The following is a 23,659-nucleotide window of genomic DNA, read 5'->3' as shown; positions in this document are numbered from 1 at the left end:
CTTAGATTGCCAGGGTCTCTTTCTTGAAATTAAAAAATCTTCACCAAGTCATATTTAAGTGTTTCTTTTTTCAATGTTGATATCAACCATTGGCAGACCCTTTCAATCTAGCACTCAATTCCCTCTTCAGAACTTCAGAGAAATGTGGTTGTTTTCTTTGACAATTTCCCCCTCTCCATCCCTTCACCTTAAAAAAAAAAAAATGTGTGTTAGACATACGTTGGATCATCTGGATTCATCCCCCCACCCCATGTTTCTTATCGCTTGATTTGGGAGAATTTGTCTATTCAGCCATCCAGATCACTGCTTCTGCCTTTGATCACGCTCCTTTTGCTGTGCAGGCTTCCCTGATGGTTCAGGGATAATCTACCTGCAGTGCGGGAAATGCGGGAGATGGTTTGATCCCTGGGTAGGGAAAATCGGAGGAAGTGGTAACTCACTCCAGTATTCTTTTGTGGAAAATCCCATGGACAGAGGAGCCTGATGGGCTACAGTCCATGGGGCTGCAGAGTCAGACATGACTGAGCATCGGGTGCACAAGCACTTTTGCTACACAGAGATTTGCTGCAGAGGGCTTTAAAACCTAATTGTTTTTTAGTGCCGTTTCTTTGTTCTCCAGTAGTAACTTTCAGTATTGCTTTTCTCCACCTTAGTATCCTTACAGATCTTTGAAATGGTATCTTCACAGATCTTTCAAAGAATGCATAAGTGATTTTGTTTCCTTTGTTAATAACCCTGTTTCCTCTGGGCTTGGTTCCTCTATTCAGTTTGGTGCCTGTTTTCAGGCATCTATTGTTTTTCTTACAGTTTTATTCTTAGTTGGTTTTCTGTTCATATTTCTAAATAAGGATCCAGGTCAGAGGTGCATTAAAGCACTTTGGCAGTATGAGTCTTTAAAGAAGTTCATACTCTTTGACCAAGGGATTAAAATACTGACAGTTTATCCCAAGGAAATAATCATAGGTTAAGGCAATAATTTATGTACAGAAATGTTTATCTCTACTTTATAAAGTAAAAGCTCAAATGTACATATTCAAGTTTCTGACACTGAGCAGTTGTTAAATTTTGTTACATCTCTGCAGCTAACAAAATTCTACAGGCAAAATGAAACTAACAAAATACAAGTTGAGATAGACTTTAAGGAGATAGGGAAAATGCTTATGTAGTTTTTAGTGATGCTAAGTGAAAAAAGACATACTCTGAAATGGACTTATCTAGAATATCAACTCTATAAGAAAAACATACACACAAAGAAAAGTAAAATTAACAATAGTGATTGGTTTTTTGTTTGAATTATGTGAGTTTTCTACCTTATAGTCTTATACTTTTCTGTATTTTCCACATTTCAGCAGTAACTATATTATAATCAGGAAAAAGAATCAATATTATTTTTTAAATTGCCAAGCTGTCTCACAGAGAAATAAGAATGGCCAATAATCACACAAAACTATTTAATTTCAGTAGTAACAAAAAATGCAAAGAATGCTCAATGACATGGAAAATGTTTGTTACATAAATTTAAGTGAAAAAAAATAGTGACAGTATGCACATTACAATCTCAATTTGGTTAAAATAGTGTGTGTGTATGAAAATGTTGACAAGTGCTTATTTTTGGATAGGGAATATTTTTCAGATGACTTTTAATTTTCCTCTTTATGCTTATCATCTTGGAGTATGTGAGTTTTCTTCCCCTGTAGTCGTCTGTATTTTCCAGTTTTCCTATACCGAATGTGTATTGCTCTTACAATCGGGAAGTTTTTTTCACACATTTTTAATGTGTGTAATATCGAATTAGTCTTCCCATCCTCTACACTAGACTTTGTGCCCTGAAAACATTCTTAAAATATTTAACTTGGATTTTGAGTGAGAGAAATTTGAGGGAATTCTTTATCTAATTCAGTCTTAAGACTTAAATGCTCTGGCATAAATTTCACCCTATTTTGAAGAGGCTTATCTTTGTTTTGTCTTTAGGAGTATATTTGAATACTTTGAACATCCTGCCTCTTCCTCAGAATGGTAGCCACATAGGTGCAACATGACAGAAAACTGTCTTTTGCCATTTTTAATAAAGACTGTGGAATTTTTTTTTCTGAAAATTGAGATATAATTTATATACAGCAAAAATGTGCAGATTTTAACTCTAGTTTAATAAATTTTGGCAAATGTTTACACCCAGATAAATACCCCCTCAACAATCTATAGCACACTTTTGTTGCCGCAGAGAAGTCCTGTCATGCCCCTTCTTGTTAGGCTTCACATCCGAACATAAACTCTACCATGATTTTTACCACCGTACATTAATCATGTTTCTTCTAGGACTCCACATAAATAGAATCATACAGTATATTTTCTTTTACGTGCAGCTTCTTTTGCTCAATGTGATTTTGAGAGTCTTCTGTATTGGAAACTTTTTTGGCCAGACCATGCAGCATGTAAGATTTTAATTCCCTGACCAAGGATCGAACCTGTGCTCCCTACAGTGGAGTCATGGAGTCTTAGCCATTGGATGGCCAGAGAAGCCCTTTTCTTTTTAATCACCGAGTAGTATGCCGTTGTATCAATCCCGCCATTTGTCTGTCCATCCTCGTGTTGACCGATGTGTAGGATGTGTCCCGCTTTGGGCCGTTTTAAACCAGGGATGCTGAGTTTGTAGCTGTGTCCTTACCGCACACCCTCCCCCCCGCCCCCACCCATCTCCTGCTTTTCTTTTCCTGACTAGTAGCGCTTGCAAGTCAGGGCTGGTTTCCAGGAGCTTGTAACTAAGACCACCACAAAGAGATCAGAGAACGAAAGTGAAGTGGGCCGCCAAAGCCAGGGCAGATGCCTCTGGGGTTTAGCTCTTGGGCACAGAATGGCAGGCCTGCAATTAACTGAAAGCTCCTTTTATAGAGAGAAAAAAGAGAAAGAGCCAAGCAGTGAAAGAGCCCAGGGCACCCGGTTGGGGACCACGAGAGCCATTACCACATTAGATCCAAATCACAGCCCTTGTTTGAGGCGACATAGGACGCTGAGTGTTAACTACACGAGTGTGGGGTGGGGGCTTCCTCACCCTAGCCGGCCCCACAGCAGGTGTTGCCCAAGTGCCCATCTGGGCTCCCTTCTGCCGGGGTTTCTAGGGTGAGGGGAGCATGGAAGCAGTTGGTGTATGGCCCCTGACTGCTCTGCCAAGAGAGCTACAGAAAAAGAAATCCCACAGCCTCTGGGGCACATGATTTGATAATTGAGAAAAAACTCCCCCCAGGCCCAAGTGGCTGTCACGCATTCAGCTTTATTATCCAAGAACAGCAATTATGAGTCTAGGTTTGAGAGGCCCAGGATGTCTGTCTCTGGGATGGAAAAGGACCCAGCACCCCCTTCCCCGATTGCATTCCTTTTAGAGTTCATCTCCATCTGCTCTACCTCCCATCAAGGAGAACACGGCCTTTACCCCATTTCATGGGGCCCTACCACTTTCTCCCGCCTTTCCCCTGCTTCTTGACCCAGAGTCAGATGAACGGCGTGCAGACAGAGCTGAGGAAGTGTGGAGAGAGCAGTGCAGTTGTTAGTCAGAGTGTGGAACCTGCTCTTAGAGGGTGGGAGATGGTGTGGGTCCTAAAGACGGGACCCCGCGAGGCAGTGGCAGGACCAAAGCAGAGGGTGCCCTCTCCTCCGGCCCTGTGATAAGGGCTTTCTAGTTCCTGAAGAATCGGCTGAGCATGAGCCTGCCGTGGGTGTTACATTAACCAGCTTTGCTGCCACTGTGCTGAAAGGATCCTCTGATCTCGGCAGTACGTGCAGCCAGCAAGCTGTCCACTCTGTGTACCCCCTCGGCCAGCTGTCCCCTCCCTGTCTGTACTGCCTCAGGTACTACCTGCTTATCTGGTTCCCATTTCTTGCCCAAGTCTACTTTTTTTCCCCTTGTCTCCTTATTTTTGCCCTTTTCAACTTAAACTTTCTGGTCAAAAACAAAAATAAACCAAACAAACATCAGACCTTCTAACTTTGCCTTAGCTAACATTCCCTGCCAAGGCACTGACCCTGAGCACCTGCCAGAAGATATTTTTATTGCCTTTGGTTTCATTATAGATGACAAAATACGTGGAATTGGATTTCTTTTTCCCAGGATTTGGTTGCTAGTTGTTTATCTGAAGACCAGATGGTATTTTCTGATTGAAGTTATTTATAAGCAGTTTGATTCTTAAAGCCTTTAAACTTTTTTATTTTATTTTTAGTTGGAGGGTAATTGCTTTACAGTGTCGTGTTGGTTTCTGCCACTCATCGGCATGAATCAGCCTTAGGTATGCATAGGTCCCCTCCCTCTTGAACCTCCCTCCCATCCCCCTCCCATCGCACTGCTCTAGGTTGTCACGGAACACCATCTTTGGGTTTCCTGCCTCATACAGCAAATTCTCATTAACTGTTTTACGTATGATACTGTATGTGTTTCAATGTGACTCTCTCAAATCATCTCACCCCCTCCTTTTTCCACTGTATCCAAAAATCTGTCCTATATATCTGTGTCTCCTGTGCTGACCTGCAAATAGGATTATCAGTACCATCTTTCTAGATTCCATACATATGTATTAGTATGCAATATTTGTCTTTGTTTTTCTGACTTGCTTCACTCTGTATAATAGACTCTGGGTTCATCCTCCTCATTAGAACTGATTCAGTTGCATTCCTTTTTATAACTGAACTGAATATTCCACCTTGTACATGTACCACAACTTCTTTGTCCATTCTTCTTTTTTTTTACTACCACATTGTATTTTTTAAAATTTATTTTACTTTTTAATTTAAGGATAATTGCTTTACAGGATTTTGTTATTTCTGTCAAACATCAACATGAATCAGCCATGGGTGTAGATATGCCCCTCCCTCTTGAATCTCCCTCCCATCTCCCTCCCCATCTTACCCCTCTAGGTTGATTCAGAACCCCTGTTTGAGTTCCCTGAGACATACAGCAAATTCCCATTGGCTATCTATTTTACATCTGGTACTGTAAGTCTCTGTGTTACTGTCTCCATACATCTCACCTTCACCCCTCTCCCTGTGTCCATAAGTCTGTTTTCTGTCTGTTTCTCCATTGTTGCCTTGCAAATACCAGTACCATCTTTCTAGGTCCCATATATATGCATCCAGTTCAGTTCAGTTCAGTTCAGTTCAGTCACTCAGTTGTGTCCGACTCTTTGCGACCCCAGCACGCAAATCGCAGCACGCCAGGCCTCCATGTCCATCACCATCTCCCGGAGTTCACTCAGACTCGTGTCCATCGAGTCAGTGATGCCATCCAGCCATCTCATCCTCGGTCGTCCCCTTCTCCTGCCCCCAATCCCTCCCAGCATCAAACTCTTTTCCAATGAATCAACTCTGCATGAGGTGGCCAAAATACTGGAGTTTCAGCTTTAGCATCATTCCTTGCAAAGAAATCCCAGGGTTGATCTCCTTCAGAATGGACTGGTTGGATCTCCTTGCAATCCAAGGGACTCTCAAGAGTCTTCTCCAACACCACAGTTCAAAAGCATCAATTCTTCAGCACTCAGCCTCCTTCACAGTCCAACTCTCACATCCGTACATGACCACAGGAAAAACCATAGCCTTGACTAGATGGACCTTAGTCGGCAAAGTAATGTCTCTGCTTTTGAATATGCTATCTAGGTTGGTCATAACTTTTCTTCCAAGGAGTAAGCGTCTTCATATGATATTTATCTTTCTGACTTATTTCATTCTGTATAATAGGCTCTAGGTTCATCCACCTCATTAGAACTGACTCAAATAGATTCCTTTTATGGCTGAGTAATATTCCATCATGTGTGTGTACCACAACTTCTTTATCCATTCATCTTTTGATGAACAACGAGGTTGCTTCCCTGTTCTAGCTATTGTGAATAGTGCTGCAGTGGACACTAGGGTACCTATGTCTTTTTCAGTTTTGGTTTCTCCAGGGTATATGCCCAGTAGTGGGATTGCTAGGTCATCTGGTAGTTTTATTCCTAGTTTTTGAAGGATTCTATACTGTTCTCCATAGTGGTAAAGCCTTTTTTGATATTACTGGACCACCTAGGACCATGAGTCCCAGGTGACCCATATATTGAGATACACCAAAGCTTTGAAAAGTTGACACTGAACATGGGAACTGAAACAATCACTGCCCCTCTGACTAATAATCTACTGGTTTTAAGATGACTTTTCTTTTGGGGAACCTATAAATTCCTTGAAATCACTACTCTCAGAAAAAGCCACAGTTATTTTTCCTGGGTTACTATATTGTCTTCAGTTCTAATTTTGACACGAGTGCAAAGAACAAATTGTGTCCAGCCCAAGTTATGTTTATAACTTCAAACAATTGTCCCCTCATAGCTGGAATCAAGATTGCCGGGAGAAATATCAATAACCTCAGATATGCAGATTACACCACCCTTATGGCAGAAAGTGAAGAGGAACTCAAAAGCCTCTTGATGAAAGTTGAAGTGGAGAGTGAAAAAGTTGGCTTAAAGCTCAGCATTCAGAAAACAAAGATCATGGCATCCGGTCCTATCACTTCATGGGAAATAGATGGGGAAACAGTGGAAGCAGTGTCAGACTTTATTTTGGGGGGCTCCAAAATCACTGCAGATGGTGATTGCAGCTATGAAATTAAAAGACGCTTACTCCTTGGAAGAAAAGTTATGACCAACCTAGATAGCATATTCAAAAGCAGAGACATTACTTTGCCGACTGAGGTCCGTCTAGTCAAGGCTATGGTTTTTCCTGTGGTCATGTGTAGACGTGAGAGTTGAACTGTGGAGAAGGCTGAGCACCGAAGAATTGATGCTTTTGAACTGTGGTATTGGAGAAGACTCTTGAGAGTCCCTTGGACTGCAAGGAGATCCAACCAGTCCATTCTGAAGGAGATCAACCCTGGGATTTCTTTGCAAGGAATGATGCTAAAGCTGAAACTCCCGTACTTTGGCCACGTAATGCGAAGAGTTGACTCATTGGAAAAGACTGATGCTGGGAGGGATTGGGGGCAGGAGGAGAAGGGGACGACCGAGGATGAGATGGCTGGATGGCATCACTGACTCGATGGACGTGAGTCTGAGTGAACTCCAGGAGTTGGTGATGGACAGGGAGGCCTGGTGTGCTGCAATTCATGGGGTCGCAAAGAGTCGGACACAACTGAGCGACTGAACTGAACTGAACTGAGTCTTTACCAAAATGTTTTTAGAGAAAAGACTTTTAAAGGCTTCCTCCTCTCCCTCCTGATTATAGTTGATACTTTAAGCTGTAACTAACCAAGGGTGTCTGTGTTTTTTTTAATAAGATTTAATTCTTTTTTTAAAAAGGTTATTTTTTAAATTTTTGGCTGTGCTGGGTCTTTGTTGCTGTGTGGCCTTTTCTCCACTTGCCGCAGGTGGTGGGGGCTGCTCTCTAGTTGTGGCGCGCAGGCGTCTCACTGTGCTGGCTTCTCGTTGCAGAGCATGGGCTGTAGAGCGTCTGGGCTCAATAGTTGTGGCGCCCGGGCTTAGTGCTCTGCAGCATGTGGGATCTTGCCAGATCAGGGATTGAACCCGTGTCCCTTGCAGTGGCAGGTGGATGCTTTACCACTAAGCCACTAGGGAAGCCCAACCAAGGGTGTCTGAGCACACGTTTGCATGCAGTCTTTGGCAAAGTAGCTAACTGATGATGATGTTTCATCATCAGTTTTTTAAAATTTGAACTATATGGAAAGAGAGTTCATGATTCCATCCTGTGAAGCCTGTTAAACAACTTACTCTTATCAGGGAACATAAAAGATTCTATCAGTTCCTCTACTGGGAGCTGAAGATGAAAATTAAAACTAACTAAATCAAGGGAATGAAAATCCTTGAGTTCTAACCTTCCCCATAAACAAAAGCAAATAGTCAGACCCTGAATAACTGGCCTTCCTTCTCTGGAATATGAATACTGAGCTCCCCATGGTAAATAAACTTCATATTTGTGACTACCTTCAGGACATGCTTAGTAGATCACCTAGAGATACAGACAACTAAAGGAATTTACTTTATGACATTACCTTATCAAGGATATTTTAAGGTAACTTAAAATTATTAATATGTTATAGAATGGAAAGATATTCCGCGTCCATGGGCTGGAAGACTTGATATAAAGGTGGCAGTGCTACCCAATGTGCTTTATAGATTCAGTGAAATCTCTACCAAAATCCAGGCAGCCTCTTTTACAGCAATGGAGACGTTGATGCTAAAATTCATATGAAATTGCCAGAGACTCCAAATAGTCAAAACAATCTTGAAAGAGAAGGATGGACTCATGCTTCCCAATTAAAAAAAAAAAAACAACTACAATTGGCCTCTTGCTTTCTGAGATGGCCTACACTCTGTGGAGTGTGTTACTCCCAGGGCTATTCTTACCTTTTGAGATAGACTACATCCTGTCTATGGAATGTATATCTCTCTAAATCCACTTCTTAATTTTTTAAAAAAAGCTACAGTCATTAAAACAATGTGGTACTGGCACAAGGATGGACAAAATAGATCAATGGAATGGAATTTAAAAGTCCAGAGATAAACCCATGTAGCTATAGTCAATTGTTTTTTGACCAAGGTATCAAGTCCATTCAGTGAGGGGAAGGATATTCTCTTCAACAAATGGTGCTGGGACAACTGGATATCCACATGCAAAAGAATGCAGTTAGATTCCAACCTCATGCCATATACTAAAATTCACTCAAAATGAGTCAGAGACCTAATTGGAAGAGCCAAAACACTTAGAAAAACCGTAAGGATGAATCTTCATGGCCTTGAATTTGGTATTGGATTCTTAGAAATGACTCTTAATGGTGTGAGCAACAAAAGAAGAAGAAATGGGTATGTTGGACTTCACCAAAATTTACAGCTTTTGTGCATCAAAGGACATTATTAAGAAAGTGGGAAGAGTCTACAGAATGGGAGAAAATACGCAAATCTGAGAAGGGCCTAGTAGCCATAATATGTTTTTAAATAAGAAACTTGTAACAGCTCAGCAACAAAAAGATAAACAACCCGATTAAAATATGGAAAACAGACTTGGTTGAACATTTATCCAAAGGTGGTATACAAATGGCCAGCAATCATGTGAAAAGATGTTCAACATCACTGGTCATTAGGGAAACGCAAATTAAAACCACCATGAGATAACTACTTCACATCCACAAGGGTGGCTATAATTTAAAAACACACTGAACAGGAAAGTATTGGTGAGGATGTTGGAACCCTCATGCTTTTCTGGTGAGAATGTAAAATGGTGTAGCCACCATGGGAAACAGTTTGGCAGTTCCTCAAAAAGTTAAATATAGACTTAACATATGAGCCAGCAGTTCTAAGTATATACCCTAAATGATTGAAGACAGGTGTTCAGACAAGTACTTGTACCCAGATGTTCACAGCGGCACCAATCACAGTAGCCAAAAGACAGAAACAACCCAAATGTCCGTCAGTGGATGAATGGATGAGTGAAATGTGATGTATCCATACAATGGAATATTTTTCAGCCATGAAAAGAGAGTGCTGATGCATGCTGCAGTGTGGAAGCACCTCAGAACAGGATGTCAGGTGAAAGAAGGCAGATGCAGAAGGTCACATGTTGTGTGATTGCATTTATATAAAATATCCAGAATAGATACATTCTTCAAAGCAGAAAGGATATTCATGGTTGCCAGGCTGAACAGGGATAATGGTAGCGACTACTTAATGAATACGGATTTCATTTGGGGATAGATAACTAAAATCTTTTGGAGCTAGATAAAGGTGATGGATGTACAACATAGTGAATATAGTGGATGCCGTTGAACTGTACACCTCAACATGGTTAACTTTATGTTACGTGGGTTTTACCTCTAATTTTAAAAATTACATCATCTAGTTTTTGTGATCTCATAAGTAACTGTGGCTTTGCTGTCATAGTTACCTCGTGACTGTTGGAATCCATGTGCTTCTTGGCGTTGGGATGTCGGGAAGGTTCTTTCCAGGCGTGGGCAAGAAAACTGGAAGACAGATGATCCCAAGTGGGTGTCCTCCTAGAATACCGATTAAGGAATAGAGTTGTGTTTTTTTTCTCTAACTTATGGACGCTGGTAAAACTTCTACCTTGAGAGGACCGTTGGTTGTTTTAAAGTGTGATCTGTACTGATCAGAATTGGCTTCTTCATTTATTAATTTGAAAAAGCATGTTTAAGGTAACTTCATACTATTTGGAGATGAAGCAGAGTTTGGTTTTATGAAAATTAGGAGTGATTTTTAAAGAAAGTAAGATAAACCTATGGGAGGGCAGTAAGATTTTTCTGATGGTTTGCTGTGTTGCACTGCTAGAGATTTTTCTGGCACTTTCGAAAAGCTTCACAAGTGCTTTTTTGATCATGGAATTGATGTCAGGAATAAGAAATTTCTGTTTTCAAATGGAGCAGATGTTGTTAAAAAATTAAAAACCTTAGTTTCTTATTTGATTCTTATACCTGTTTTGTTTTTTGAAGTAGGGACTTTGGGTTAGATTCTGGCAAAAGATCTGAGCTTGAGAAGAGCATCTGACCTAGGAAGGTAGAGGTGCTCTGCCATGATCATGAGGTTTTCCTTTGTGAATCGAGTTGATGGTTCTGCCCCAGAGTCCTGCTGCTGCCCCTGTATTGGATGTGGGCTTGTTTCTCTAGCAGATGTTATTTATGCTAGTGGTCTTGCACGCTCCCACCTGGTTCCTCTTATGCAAAATATGCCATCCAGGCTAAGGGTTTGCAGACCCTTAGTGAGGCAAAGAAAGCAAAGTGGTTTGTCGTGAATTGAACCCACAGCTTTTGGTATCATTACCTTCAGGTCTCAATCAATTCAACTAGACATCAGAAGAATAAATGCCTTGTTTGAGTGAGGATCTGGTAAGCAGGGCAGAATATCTGAAATAAGTGTAACAAGCTGAAGTCATGGCTAAATGTTAAGTATTCAGCTGAAAATCCTGATTGCTTCTGCTTTCCACAAAACTAGGGAGAGTTCCTTTGTGTGATGTTCACTGGATAATTTTTTAAATTAAGAGAAGGTCAGATTTTTTCATTTGTGGGAACTTTAAAGTTTTTAATGAATAATTTTTTAGGACAGTTTTCCATCAAGAGCTAGTTTAGCCATTGAGCTACTACGATACCGTAAGAGCAATGAAAGAAAGTGAGATGGGTGGAGGAGGCGACAGCTTCCTGCAGGATCACGTGTGTCCAGAAGCCACTGCCTGTGAAGGGCAGTAAAGAGTGCATTTCCTTGCACAGTTTTCTTAACCTTTCTGTGCCTTAGTCTTCTCATCTGGGCAGTTGGAATAATAGAATCTACCTCATTGGGTCATTATAAAAGATCGAATGAGTTAATGTAGTTAAAGCTCTTAGAACAGTGCCTGACAGAGTAAACGCTTGACAGGAACGATCACTGGAGCTGCTCTGGCTGGGGGAGCTTTCTTGAGGGGGTAAACTTGTTTCCATTCAGATACCCATGGTCCCAACCCTCTCTTGTGTACCCAGGCACCGTTCAAAGTTCTGAGACCCTCTGGTATACTCACTTTAGAACCATTTTACTGGGCGTCTCACCCAAAGAGAACACTTTGGGATGGAAATAAAGAACTCAAAAGCAGTGGTTTTTCGGCTATTTCCCAAATAATCTTAAAATCATATGAAGCTTTTCTGGTCATTTGTTGAAAACATAGTTACTGTCTCATTCATTCGCCAGGAATTACTGTGTGCACATCATTGCCGCTGGGTAGAATGGGTTGACCTAGGGATAAGGATCAGAGACAAAGAGGAAGGTCACAGAGCTTAGCCTGGAACTCATAATCTAGACCATTTTTGTGCCTCTAGAATCCATGTTAGAAAAATCCAGGCTTTGACTGAAAGAGCATCAGAAAATAGCACATCCTTAATGGTATGCATCCTTGAAGCTGTAAGGCCACACCTCAGTTAATTTTATCATTTCTGCTAAGCCATCTCATACTTAGCTAGGAGAGAGAGCTGGAAACTCATTGGTGGAAAGAGATTTTAATGAATCATCTTGTTCTGAACTATTATCAGAGACAAGTTTGCCTTTTTTCCATTAGTATTTTTCAGTCACTACTAGCATTTGAGATCATTTTAAATTGCTGGTTTGCATTTTAATGACCCCTTTTACTCTCCCCACCCTGTGGTGTTTCTCTTTGTGTACAGTCTGGAGACTGATGGGATTGGGCCACTCAGTTTCCCAGAATCCACTTTCTCTCTTTTCACGTGAAGTGAAGCTGTGCCACTTCTTTTGCAGGACTGGATTGCAACTGCAGAGGCAGCAACAGCTGAACCTTTAAAGATGCATACGGGGCTGCACAAAGAGAAGAGAGAAACTGGAGAGACCAATGAAGTGAGGAAAAAGTATGTTTCCTGGGTAAACAGTATAATTCTGAATGTTAAGTTTCTTGCCATATATCAGTTACCATCAATTTGTCATGCCTAAGCCTTTATAGCCAATATTTATTGCTGCTAAACATTTTTTCTCCTTCCTTGACTTTTATTGGTGAGCTCTTTGATCAAATGATTCTTTTATTGATTAATCTAAAAACTGTATATTGAATATATAGTTGAGGTGACTTCATAGGTCACTTGATAGGAGCCTGTTTTATTATATCTTAGGTTGACCATTGGGTATTATGAAAGTAGAGTTGTGTGCTGTGTCTCTTGTAACGCACAGGTTTACTTCAAGGTCAGCTTTTTGGTCTGAGTGCAAAACTTAAACTTCTGCTTTATTAAATGACTGATTTGAAAAACTCTGGTTTGGATACCAAGTTATCCAAGCTATGTTCTTGGCAGTGCCCTCTGCAATAGCAATCTTAATACTAAAGACGAAGCAGACTGGCAAATAATTAATGTAAATAGCTGTCGCTTTCTCTTGATGAAATAGATGTGCCCTAGTAAAGTTATATGTGTGTGTGTGTGTGTGAGAGAGAGAGAGAGAGTTGGGAACTCATTTTATTGTTACCGTGCCTCTCACAAGCTTAGATATTGAGGGGTTTTGTTGTTGAAGTTTTTTTAAGTAAAGCAAATTTATTACATTATTTATGATTATAAAGAACCTTTCTTCAGTTTACTGATTAGAGTGTTTTGGAAAGAAAGCAAAAGAAATGGAGTCAGAGTTATTGCTGGTATGTAATGGAGGCTCTGTGCACAGGAGCCGGGCTTGGACAACCCATGAGAGCATCGCTGCGTCTCCACCAGCCTGGGCCACCCAGCCCATGGGAATTTCCCCACAGTTGTTACTTGTGGAACTTCCTGCCTCATGGTGGATTGTAGCCAGGCTGCTGTTGGCTAGAAGATACAGTCCTGTTTTCTCATTTTTTAGCTTTGAGTTGCAAGGTGGAGTAAAAACTGTTCAGTGGCCTTTGTATATCAGTCCTCTAAGCTGAAAGTGGCATAAGGCAGGTTTGTTTGTTTGGCCAGGCCACACAGCTGGTGGGAACTTAGTTCCCCAGCCAGGGATCGAACCCATGCCTATAGCAGTGAAAGCACTGTGTCCTAACAACCAGGCTGCCAGCCCAGTCCCCAGGCCAAGTTTATCGTGAGTGAACTCATGCACACATTTTCTAGTGCTCACCTTCACACCGACTCTGCGTCAGTTATACCATCTCCTTACGGTTCTCCAGTCGGTCTTCAGTCTTCTCCTCCTGGACAGCCACATGGCCCCTGCCCACCTTCTCCTTCAGGTTTCTGCTGGCGGGGGGATGGGGGGTGGGGGGGTGGGGGTGGGAGTGAGGGGTAAAGTGAATGCAAAGGGCAGAGCCAGATGGAATGACCAGGAATTTTCTGGGACGCCATTTCCGTACCTGCTCCCTGACCGCCCTGAGCCATCTCGCCCAGCTCTAGCTTACCTCTTCTTTCTCTCACTCCACTCGTCCTGTCAGGTGAGGTGTCTTGTTCATTCTATACACCATGCTTGTTCAAGTTCACCTTTAAGATCTTTTAGAGCTGATCTTTCACTTCTAAAGGCACATACCATTTGACTCAGCAGTTGCATTTCTAGGAATTTATCTCACAGGTAACCTCACACAGATATGCAAGTAATCTTGTACCTCCTCAGCCTCTGTTAAATCTTCATGTGTGCGTCTGATCCCAGTAGCATCTGGACTGAGACTAATTAGCTGTTGTTGCCACCGTTCCGAGGCTCATGTCCCTCTGCACTCACTCAGGCAGCTGCCTGCCCCTTTGCCTGCACTGCGGTGGACTGGAAACACTGGCCCTGCAGCTGACTGTCCCCTTTCAGACTTCTTCTTCTGTACTCCTGTTGCACTACAGCAGTCTTTCCCTTCCCATTTGAGAATATCACAGACGGTTTTCCATTGCATTTCTTACATATTTAGGTAATTATATATAATGTAGTGGTATCTTGAGTTAGCTGTACATTAGAATCGCTTTAGAAGCATTATAAATTGCAAATGTCCGGTCCCACCCCCAGAGATGCTGAGGTAATTTGTCTGGGGTGAGTTGTAGGCACTGACATTTTTAAAAGCTGCCTGGAGTGATTTTCACTATGGTCAAGTTTGAGGACCAGAAATAGTATTGATTTTCTGAGTCAATGATGACTTTGGTCACTTTAAGCTTTGTAACCATTTAAGTAATTCCTTTGGGTTTGTAAGTTACAGTGATGTTATTTATTTTAAAAAATTTGCCTCGGCCTTTATCGTATTTGTATTTCTTTTTTTTTTTTTTTTCATGTTGCTTTTTATTGGAAAGAACTTCTGAGCCTATATTAATTAGCGGTGGGGATAAAATGCTGCTTCAGTTTGTGCCTGTTTTTACTGACTGCATGTCTCATTTCTTCCTTGAAGTGTACTGTTGACATTTATTTTTATAGATACCTCAAAAAGGGTAAGAAAGTATACCTTTGTTATTAGTTTTAGGATTTTAAAATTAAGAATATCTGTTGGAATTTAACAAGTTAATTTTTGGTATCAGATGACATGACACAATTGGAAGGTTTAACGTAGTCCTGCTGCTGCTGCTGCTGCTAAGTCGCTTCAGTCATGTCCGACTCTTTGCGACCCCATGGACTGCAGCCTAACAGGCTCCTCCATCCATGGGATTTTCCAGGCAAGAGTACTGGAGTGGGATGCCATTGCCTTCTCCGGAACATAGTCCTACTTACTGTTATTTTCTTTTAAATTTTTGATCATAAATTTTAAGTAAGCTTCATCTAGTTTTCTCTTTTCATTTTTCTTTAACCAGTTTTAGAATACAGTTAGTAGAATGAACTAGGTAATCTGTATCTTGACTTTTGTTAGGTATGAGTTCTGTAATGTGTTTGTTTCTTGAGAGTTTTAAATGATCCACTAATAGGCCATCAGGGACTAGTTGCTTTAGGGGTGGGGGTATAGTTATTTTTAAAGATGTTGGACAAATTAAGCATTTTATAGGTATTTAGAATTTTACATTTTTAATGAAAAATCCACCTGTTTAGTTTTACCCAAATTTATTAACACATACCTAGTATTTCCCTACAATTTTATTGCTGCTTTTGTGTCCTGTGTTTCTAGTTTCATGCATCTCCTTTTTGTAATTAACTTTACTAGTAGTACCACTGCAGTCCTCTTGCCTGGAAAATCCCCTGGATGGAGGAGCCTGGTGGGCTGCAGTCCATGGGGTCGCTAAGAGTCGGATACGACTGAGAGTCTTCACTTTCACTTTTCACTTTCATGCATTGGAGAAGGAAATGGCAACCCGCTCCAATGTTCTTGCCTGGAGAATCCCAGGGACAGTGGAGCCTAGTGGGCTGCCATCTATGGGGTTGCACAGAGTCGGACATGACTGAAGCGACTTAGCAGCAGCAGCAGCATCACTTTTAGTCTCTTCAGAGAAATTTTAGCTGAAGTATAAAACTTTATAGTTTTATATTTGAAGTACAAAACATAGGAGTTCCATGGCAGTTAAGTGGTGAGGACTTTTGAGATTTCACTGTGAGCCTGGATTCAATCGCTGGTCAGGGAACTAAGATCCCACAAGCTTCATGGTGTGGCCAATAAATAGATAAATAAATAAATAAATGCAAAATGAGAGTGAAAAGTCAGTTTCCTCCTTACTCCAGATCCTCAAGTATTAAGTTCCCTACTTATAGGTGGCATTTCTTACCAGTTTATTGTGGGTCCTTCCAAAGTATTTTTTTGCTTTCAAAATATCTAATTTTTTTTTTTTTTAAGAATCAGGCTTTTTTGGTTGTTTCTCAAGATTATTAGTTTCATTTTTAGTTTTTTTTTACAATGGTTAAAGCAATACTTATCTTTGAGTCTTTTTTTAATTTTATTTTTTTCTTTTTTAAAGTCTATAAATTTCTTTTTTAATATAAATTTATTTATTTTAATTGGAGGCTAACTACTTTACAATATTGTATTGGTTTTGCCATACATCAACATGAATCTGACACAGGTGTACATGTGTTCCCCATCCTGAGACCCCCTCCCGCCTCCGTCCCCATACCATCCCTCTGGGTCATCCCAGTGCACCAGCCCCGAGCATCCTGTATCCTGCATTGACCCTGGACTGGTGATTCGTTTCATGTGCAGTGATTTTGTTGCACTTTCTAATTTCATTATTGTATTTCAGAGCTTTGTAAGTAGGATATTGTTGGATTTTGTCTTCTGTTCATCCAGTCTTAAAGATTCTATAACTTACGGGTGCATTTAGCCTCTTTAATTTGTGGTTGCTTTTGCATTTGTTATGTTCTCTACATATAATTTGTTGTTTAATTTTTATATTGCTTAGTTGTCTCTTGGCTGTTAGGCCTTCTGTTTTATGGAGTGTCCTTTTCTTTTTTTCAACTTTAAGACAAAATTTAAAGGTGAACAGTTCTTTCAGTGCTGAAAATAACACTTGTTATTTATTTACTATCATCAAAACAAATGCTAGAGCTTTCCTTCCATATAAGGAAACTCAGCTTCTCCCTGTTTTGGCACCCTCTCTTCCTGCTCCTCATCTACTTCCATTATTTTTATCCTTCACATTTTACATTTATTCTATGAAGTGCACCAGTTCTTCTGGGCTTCAGCCTGATACTTGTAAGTATTTTCTTATTCTTGATTAAATGAAGTAACAACCACCAAGGCCTCACTCCGAGCTGGCCAGACACTCAGCTTGGTGCAGGAGATATAAAGGGAAAGGTAGCTCCATCCTCGGCTTCGAGGTCTCTTTCTGGTCGAGGAGGTGGCATGTATACAAACCACCATGGCAAAAGATGTCATGTGTCAGGTGTCCTGGCACACAAGAGGGAGGGAATGGTGTCCCGGTGAGTCAGCGAGGACATCTTGGGAGCTGGGTGTTACTGTACCAGTAGGGCTCTTCAAGATAAAGGATAAAGCGAATGGGCAGATGGTACCCAGATGGCTGGAGACGAGGCTGGACAAAGGGATGTTGGGGCCAGACTGAGAAGCCTAGCCAACAAGTTTTAGTTTGTATCCTGTGGCTGCAAACTCTGTTCTAGCTTGTTTTTAGGAAAATAGCTCTGGCTGTTGTGTGAAGCACAGACTGCAAGGAGGAAGTTAGTGAAGTGACTGTGGCCGTCATCCAGATAAGAGATGATGAGAAGCTGAACAAGGCGGTAGCAGTGGTGATAGAGAAGATGAGGTGTTTCGAGGTAGAATCTAAAAATACCTGTTCCTGACTCAGGTGAGATTGGGATTAGAGGATAATTTAGAGGGTTTTCTTGTTTATTTATTTTAGGGAAGGTCATAATAGATGGTGGAAATATTGACTACCGTATGTCATGGTGTAGATTGTGGAGGGGGTTGCAGAGACTAATTTGGAGAAAGAGCATTTGAGGACTTTCTGAATTTTAAAAATCGTTGAGAGATCCAAGAAAACTTATCTAAGAACAACTGGAAATATGGGTTATAAACTCAGTTGAGATATAGGGGCCAGAGATAAAGGTATATTTGGTCCCAAGGAGGAGGTCCAAGCCATAGAACAGATGTAAAGTTCCCCCAAGCAGAGCCTGTAGATAGAAGAAAGGGCTTCGGTTGGCCTCTTGGCCAAGACCAGTCTTTATGTTCAGGAAATCAAAATGTGCTGAGCGCTGTAATACATGTCCTGCATGGGGTGCTGAGAGCTTTTTCAGATGGCTTACTTTATCTTCTTAATAGCCCTGTGTATGGAAATTATTACCACCCTACTTTATGGGCCAGGAAACTAAGGCTCCAAGGCATTGTTGCTAAGCTAGTAAGTGAGATTGCAAACCAGGCCTGAATGCCAAACTGCTGCTAGGGGAAGAGATACAGGAGAAGCAGAAAAGAGTGGTGTGGAGGACATGATTTGCTATGGGAGTAGTGGCCGTTCTCCCAGAGGTTCGGTAGGATAAGGAGACGCTTAGCCACTGATTTTCTCAGTTAGAAAACTGACAGCAACCCTGCCATGCTCAGTCCACAGAGTACGGAGGTCAGCTCACACTGGAGAAGTGCAGATAGCGCTGTCGACTGCAGCTCTTAGAGACATCTTGGTGGTGGAGGAATGACAAGAGCATGTGGCTAGGGGTTGGCATCACTGTGTTTATTTAGAGATGGCTGCTCGAAGGATTCTGATTCACTCCTCTCTTTTCCTTTGAGGTCTACATCTTAGATCGCCTTGTCTCTGCGCTTCTGTTACTTAAAAAAAGTAACTGCTGGATTCTCTTTTCACATAACCTGCTTGTTTAACTTGTCAGCTTGGAGTCCCTTCCTAGACATTGTTTTCAGATGTTTCCAGGCTGTTGTCTTAGTGACCTGCTTTGATTGCTAGTTACGTATGAGATCCCGAGAGCCCCTTCTTGTTTCTTCTCTCAGGTCTTTCCATCCTGGAAGAGATTTTCTTCTGAATGTTTTATTCAGTTCAGCTTCCTCCAGAATTCAAATTCATGGACGGCCTCTGTCTTCCAGATGAGAGTGTGTTCGTGCCTTCTATGACAATAGGAGAGCGTTGAGCTCAGAGCCTGCATTCAGGAACTAGGCTTACCTGGGTTCAGATTCTGGCTCTGCCAGCTACTAGCTGAGTGACCTTGAGCACGTTGCTTTTTGTAACTTCTTTGTGCCTCATTTTCCTTATCTGTGAACTGTCATTGTTGTTGTTCAATCACTAAGTCGTATCTGACTCTTTGTTACCCCATCGACTGCGGCCCACTGGGCTGCTCTGTCCATGGGGGTCTCCAGGCAAGAATACTGGAATGGGCTGCCATTTCCTTCCCCAAGGGATCTTCCTAACCCAGGGATTGAACTAGAGTCGCCTGCATTGGCGGGTGGATTCTTTACCACTGAGCCACCAGGGATGCCCTTCTGTAAACTGTTCAGTTCAGTCGTTCAGTTGTGTCTGACTTTTTGCAACCCCATGGACTGCAGCATGCCAGGCCTCCCTGTCCATCACCAACTCCTGGAGCTTGCTCAAACTCATGTTCATTGAGTCGGTGATGCCATCCAACCATCTCATCCTCTGTTGTCCCTTTCTTCTCCTGCCTCCAATCTTTCCCAGCATCAGGGTCTTTTCCAATGAGTCAGTTCTTTGCATCAGGTGACCAAAGTCTTGGAGTTTCAGCTTCAGCATCAGTCCTTCCAATGAATATTCATGACTGATTTCCTTTTGGATGGACTGGTTGGATCTCCTTGCAGTCCAAGGAACTCTCAAGAGTCTCCTCCAACACCACAGTTCAAAAGCATCATTTCTTTGGTGCTCAGCTTTCTTTATAGTCCAACTCTCATATCCATACACGACCACTGGAAAAACCATGGCTTTGACTAGATGGACCTTTGTCGGCAAAGTAATGTCTCTGCTTTTTAATATGCTGTCTAGGTTGGTCATAACTTTTCTTCCAAGGAGTAAGTGTCTTTGATTTCATGGCTGCAAACAAAAAGTTTCATGGCTGCATTCACCATCTGCAGTGATTTTGGAGCCCAAGAAAATAAGGTCTCTCACTGTTTCCACTGTTTCCCCATCTGTTTGCCATGAAGTGATGGGACCGGATGCCATGATCTTAGTTTTCTAAATGTTGAGTTTAAGCCAGCTTTTTCACTCTCCTGTTTCACTTTCATCAAGAGGCTCTTTAGTGCCTCTTTGCTTTCTGCCATAAGGGTAGTATCATCTGTGTATCTGAGGTTATTTATATTTCTTCCAGCAGTTTTGATTCTAGCTTCTGCTTCATTCAGCCCAGCATTTTGCACGATGTACTCTGCATGTAAGTTAAATAAGCAGGGTGACAATATACAGCCTTGATGTACTGCTTCCCCAATTTGTAACTGTAAACTGTAAGCAATAATAATACTTCCCAGCAAGGGCTGTGATGAGAGTTAAATGAACTAGTGCTTGGAACATACTTAGAAGGCACAGGGTCCAGTGCAAGCTGTGTGTTCCACCATTGTTAGCTCTTGTTGTTGTTGTTCTGGGGGAAAATAGTGGGAGAGGTAATAATCTTTTCCCAGTTGTCTTTTGGGCCACACATTTATCACTTATTTGATAAATTTACACACTGTTGGAGCCTCACTTGATAAACTAGAAGTAGACAAATCCTGGAGACCAGATAGCATTCCCTCCAGTTGCTAAGGAGTGCTGCAGTGAACACTTTGAACGATGGTCCAGATGTGGAGTCTGTAGTTGCAGATGTTCACTGTGTGACCTCTCCTGCCCCATGGCCGCGTTCAGTTGGTTTCCTTTAAATACAGGCCATAAAATGTTTACTTCTACCTTAGTGAATAGTTCTTCCAAAAATGTTATTTAATTTTGCTTATCCCATTAACAAATAACAGATGCTGGCCAAATTGCTGTACAGAATTAAGTAACTTTCCTAAAATCCATGGTGGGACTGGGACTTAATAAGCCTATAGTATCTGACTCTAGTGGTGTTAAAAGAGGAAAAAGGGTTCACGGGAATGAATACACACACACACACACGTGTTGTGCATATACATATACATGCACACTACAGTTAACTAAACCAGAGATCTTATTCAGATAGATATGTGTATATATATATGTATATGTGTGTGTAGCTCAAACTCTCTAGAGTGCTGTCTTAGTTAGGCTTCTGTAACAAAATAGGGGTGGCTTATAAACAATTTGTTTCTCACTGTCCTGGTGGCTGGGTGCCAGTATGGTTGGGTTCTGGTGAGGGGCCTTTTCCAGGTTGCAGACAACCTTTTTCTTGCTGTATTCTCGTATGGTGGAGGGGATGAGAGAGCTCTATAGGGTCCCTTTTATAAGGACACTGATGCCACTCATGCATTTCTGCCGTGATGACCTAACTATCTCCTGAAGGCCCCATGTCCTAATACCATCACATCAGGACTTAAAATTTCAACATGAATTTGTGTGTGTGGCAGGAGGGACACAAATGTTTAGTTCACAACAGGTACCAATCTCTAAAGATGTGGTTATAAATACATATTTTTTTGACAATGAAGATGTGGTCTTTTTACAAGTAGAAGAAATAAATCTCGGGACTTCCCTGGTGGTCTAGTGGCTAAGACTCCATGCTCCCAATGCAAGAGGCCTGGGTTCGATCCCTGGTCAGGGCACTAGATCCCACATGCCACAACTAAAGATCCTGCATGCTGCAACTAAGACCCAGTGCAGCCAAATAAATAAATATGTTAAAAAAATAAATAATTGAATAAACAAATAAAAAACCAAAGTGCTTGTAGGGCAGGCATAATAAAGGGAAATACTATCAACTAACCCCTTGGAGCTTTTAAGAAAAGCAAACAGGTTTGTGAATGAGGGAGCCAGTAATCCACTCAGAAACCTTTCCCAGAAGTTGCATAGTCTCAGATAACTCTTTCAACATATTTATTAACTATAAAGGAAAGAAACGATAGTAACTTTACAGTGAAGAAAACACCTTAGCCAAGAGGTCAAGGTCAGCATCACCAGTAATAAGACAAGCAACATCATGACCTCCACGATATGATGCACTACGGACAACATGGCGTCGTGGCTGTGGCCTTTGGGCCAGAAATGCATAACTGCACACAATCATGAGAAAACCTCAGGCAGATCCAAATCACGGACATTCAGCAAAATGACCGATTAGTGTCAAGGGCATAAATAACAAGACTGAGGAGCTATCACAGGCTAGGGGAGCCTAAGGAAATAATGACAAAATGCAGTGGGGATCTTGGATAGATCCTGGGGCAGAAGAAGGACAGAAATAGAAAAAAACTGGTGCAATTTGAACAAGATCTTTGGTTTAGTTAAGAGTATTGTGCCAGTGGTAACGCCCTGGCTCTGTTCAGTTACTGTGGTTATATAAGATTTGAGGACACTGTTGTTGTTCAGTTGCTAAATCATGTCTGACTCTTCAGCCCCATGGACTGCAACACGCCAGGCTTCCCTGTCCTTCACTATATCCTGGAGTTTGCTTAGATTCATATCCCTTGAGTTGGTGATGCCATCTAACCATCTCATCCTCTGCTGCCCTCAATCTTTCCCAGCATCATGGTCTTTTCCAGTGTGTCGGGGACACAGGGTCAGGGATATAAGGAAACTCTGTACTATTTTTTGCAACTTTTCTGTAAGTCTAAAATTAGCTCAAATTTTAAAAACTTTTTGTTTTTTTGTTTTTTTCTCTGTCTTATTTTTCTTTTAAGTAAAAAGCCATCACGGGATAAACTGTCTGGTCCTGGGTAGAAACTGGCTTCAGAAGAGGAAAGAAAGCTTAGAGTTAAGGTCTCTTCTCCAAGTGGGTGCATGTTAATAATGACCTTTCACTGTGCTGCCTCTAGGCTCATTCCAGATCTGTTGAGTCTCCTAGACCTTTCTAAAGGGTATGGTAGTAAAAAGCTATGCTGATGGGAGATTTTCCTGAAAATTTTATGAGGCCAAGTAGATAGAAAATTAGACAATACAAGATACTGCACTTAAGGGGAAAAAAAATCAAAGTAATGTTAAACAGAGCCATGAGTGGGTATCACTGGCTACTCTAGGGTTCTCTGAAGATACTGTCCAGCATTTGCTGCTGAGGCCAAAATGGCGTGAAAAGTTGGTGCACATCTGTGCAGAGATGACCAGACTGAGTGATCCTCTGGAGGCATATGGAGATGAAAGTCCCTCTTTGGTCATTAGAGGTCAAATTAAAGCCCTATAAACAGAAAAATCGTAAAAGCAAGGGGTTTATGGCTTGTTCAAGTAAAGAATGCTGCAAAAGAACACCAGATTGGGAGTTTGCATGGAGCCTGGGAAGGATCCAGAGGGTTGGATTTCATCAGAATACATTTCCCTTTGTCCACGAGAGCGAGATGCCACAGTGGCCTGGGGGGAGCATTCTGCTTGCCGCAAAGCTGGTCTCGCTACATATGTAGATGGAAGACCTTTCTAGAAGGTCTAACTTTGTTTCTCAGGTGACTGGGGCTTCTGTTTCCCAGGTGCTCTCATGTTAGGAACAGACATGCTTGCATGCTCAGTCGCTCAGTTGTGTCCGACTCTTTGCAACCCCGTGGACTGTAGCCCGTCAGGCTCCTCTGTCCGTGGGATTTTCCAGGCAAGAATACTGGAGTGGGTTGCCGTTTCCTCCTCCAGGGGATCTTCCTGACTCAGGGATCAAACCCACATCTCTTGTGACTCCGCCTTGGCAGGTGGATTCTTTACACTGAGCCACCTAGAAACAGACAATTCTGGGTAAATTTCAGAAATAGTGGGGCTCCTGGAAAGCTGTTGTTGTTGTTGTTCAGTCACTAAATTGTGTCT

General features: G+C 41.7%; 1 protein-coding gene across 3 annotated transcripts in view; it reads left to right on the top strand.

Annotated features, from left to right (window-relative positions):
• The window catches only part of ZHX3 (zinc fingers and homeoboxes 3), a 113,097-nt gene that overhangs the window by 34,238 nt on the left and 55,200 nt on the right, over positions 1-23,659 (top strand). For all 3 annotated transcript variants that reach the window (XM_018057872.1, XM_018057871.1, XM_018057873.1), the window contains exon 2: positions 12,249-12,355. The gene's annotated coding sequence lies outside the window, so the exon portion shown is untranslated. The remainder of the gene's footprint in view (positions 1-12,248; positions 12,356-23,659) is intronic.

Source organism: Capra hircus, chromosome 13 (genome assembly GCF_001704415.2).
Source record: "Capra hircus breed San Clemente chromosome 13, ASM170441v1, whole genome shotgun sequence".
Classification (NCBI taxonomy): Eukaryota; Metazoa; Chordata; class Mammalia; order Artiodactyla; family Bovidae; genus Capra; species Capra hircus.
The sequence above is the reverse complement of the archived record's forward strand: the minus strand, read 5'-3'. Positions and strand labels throughout refer to the sequence as shown.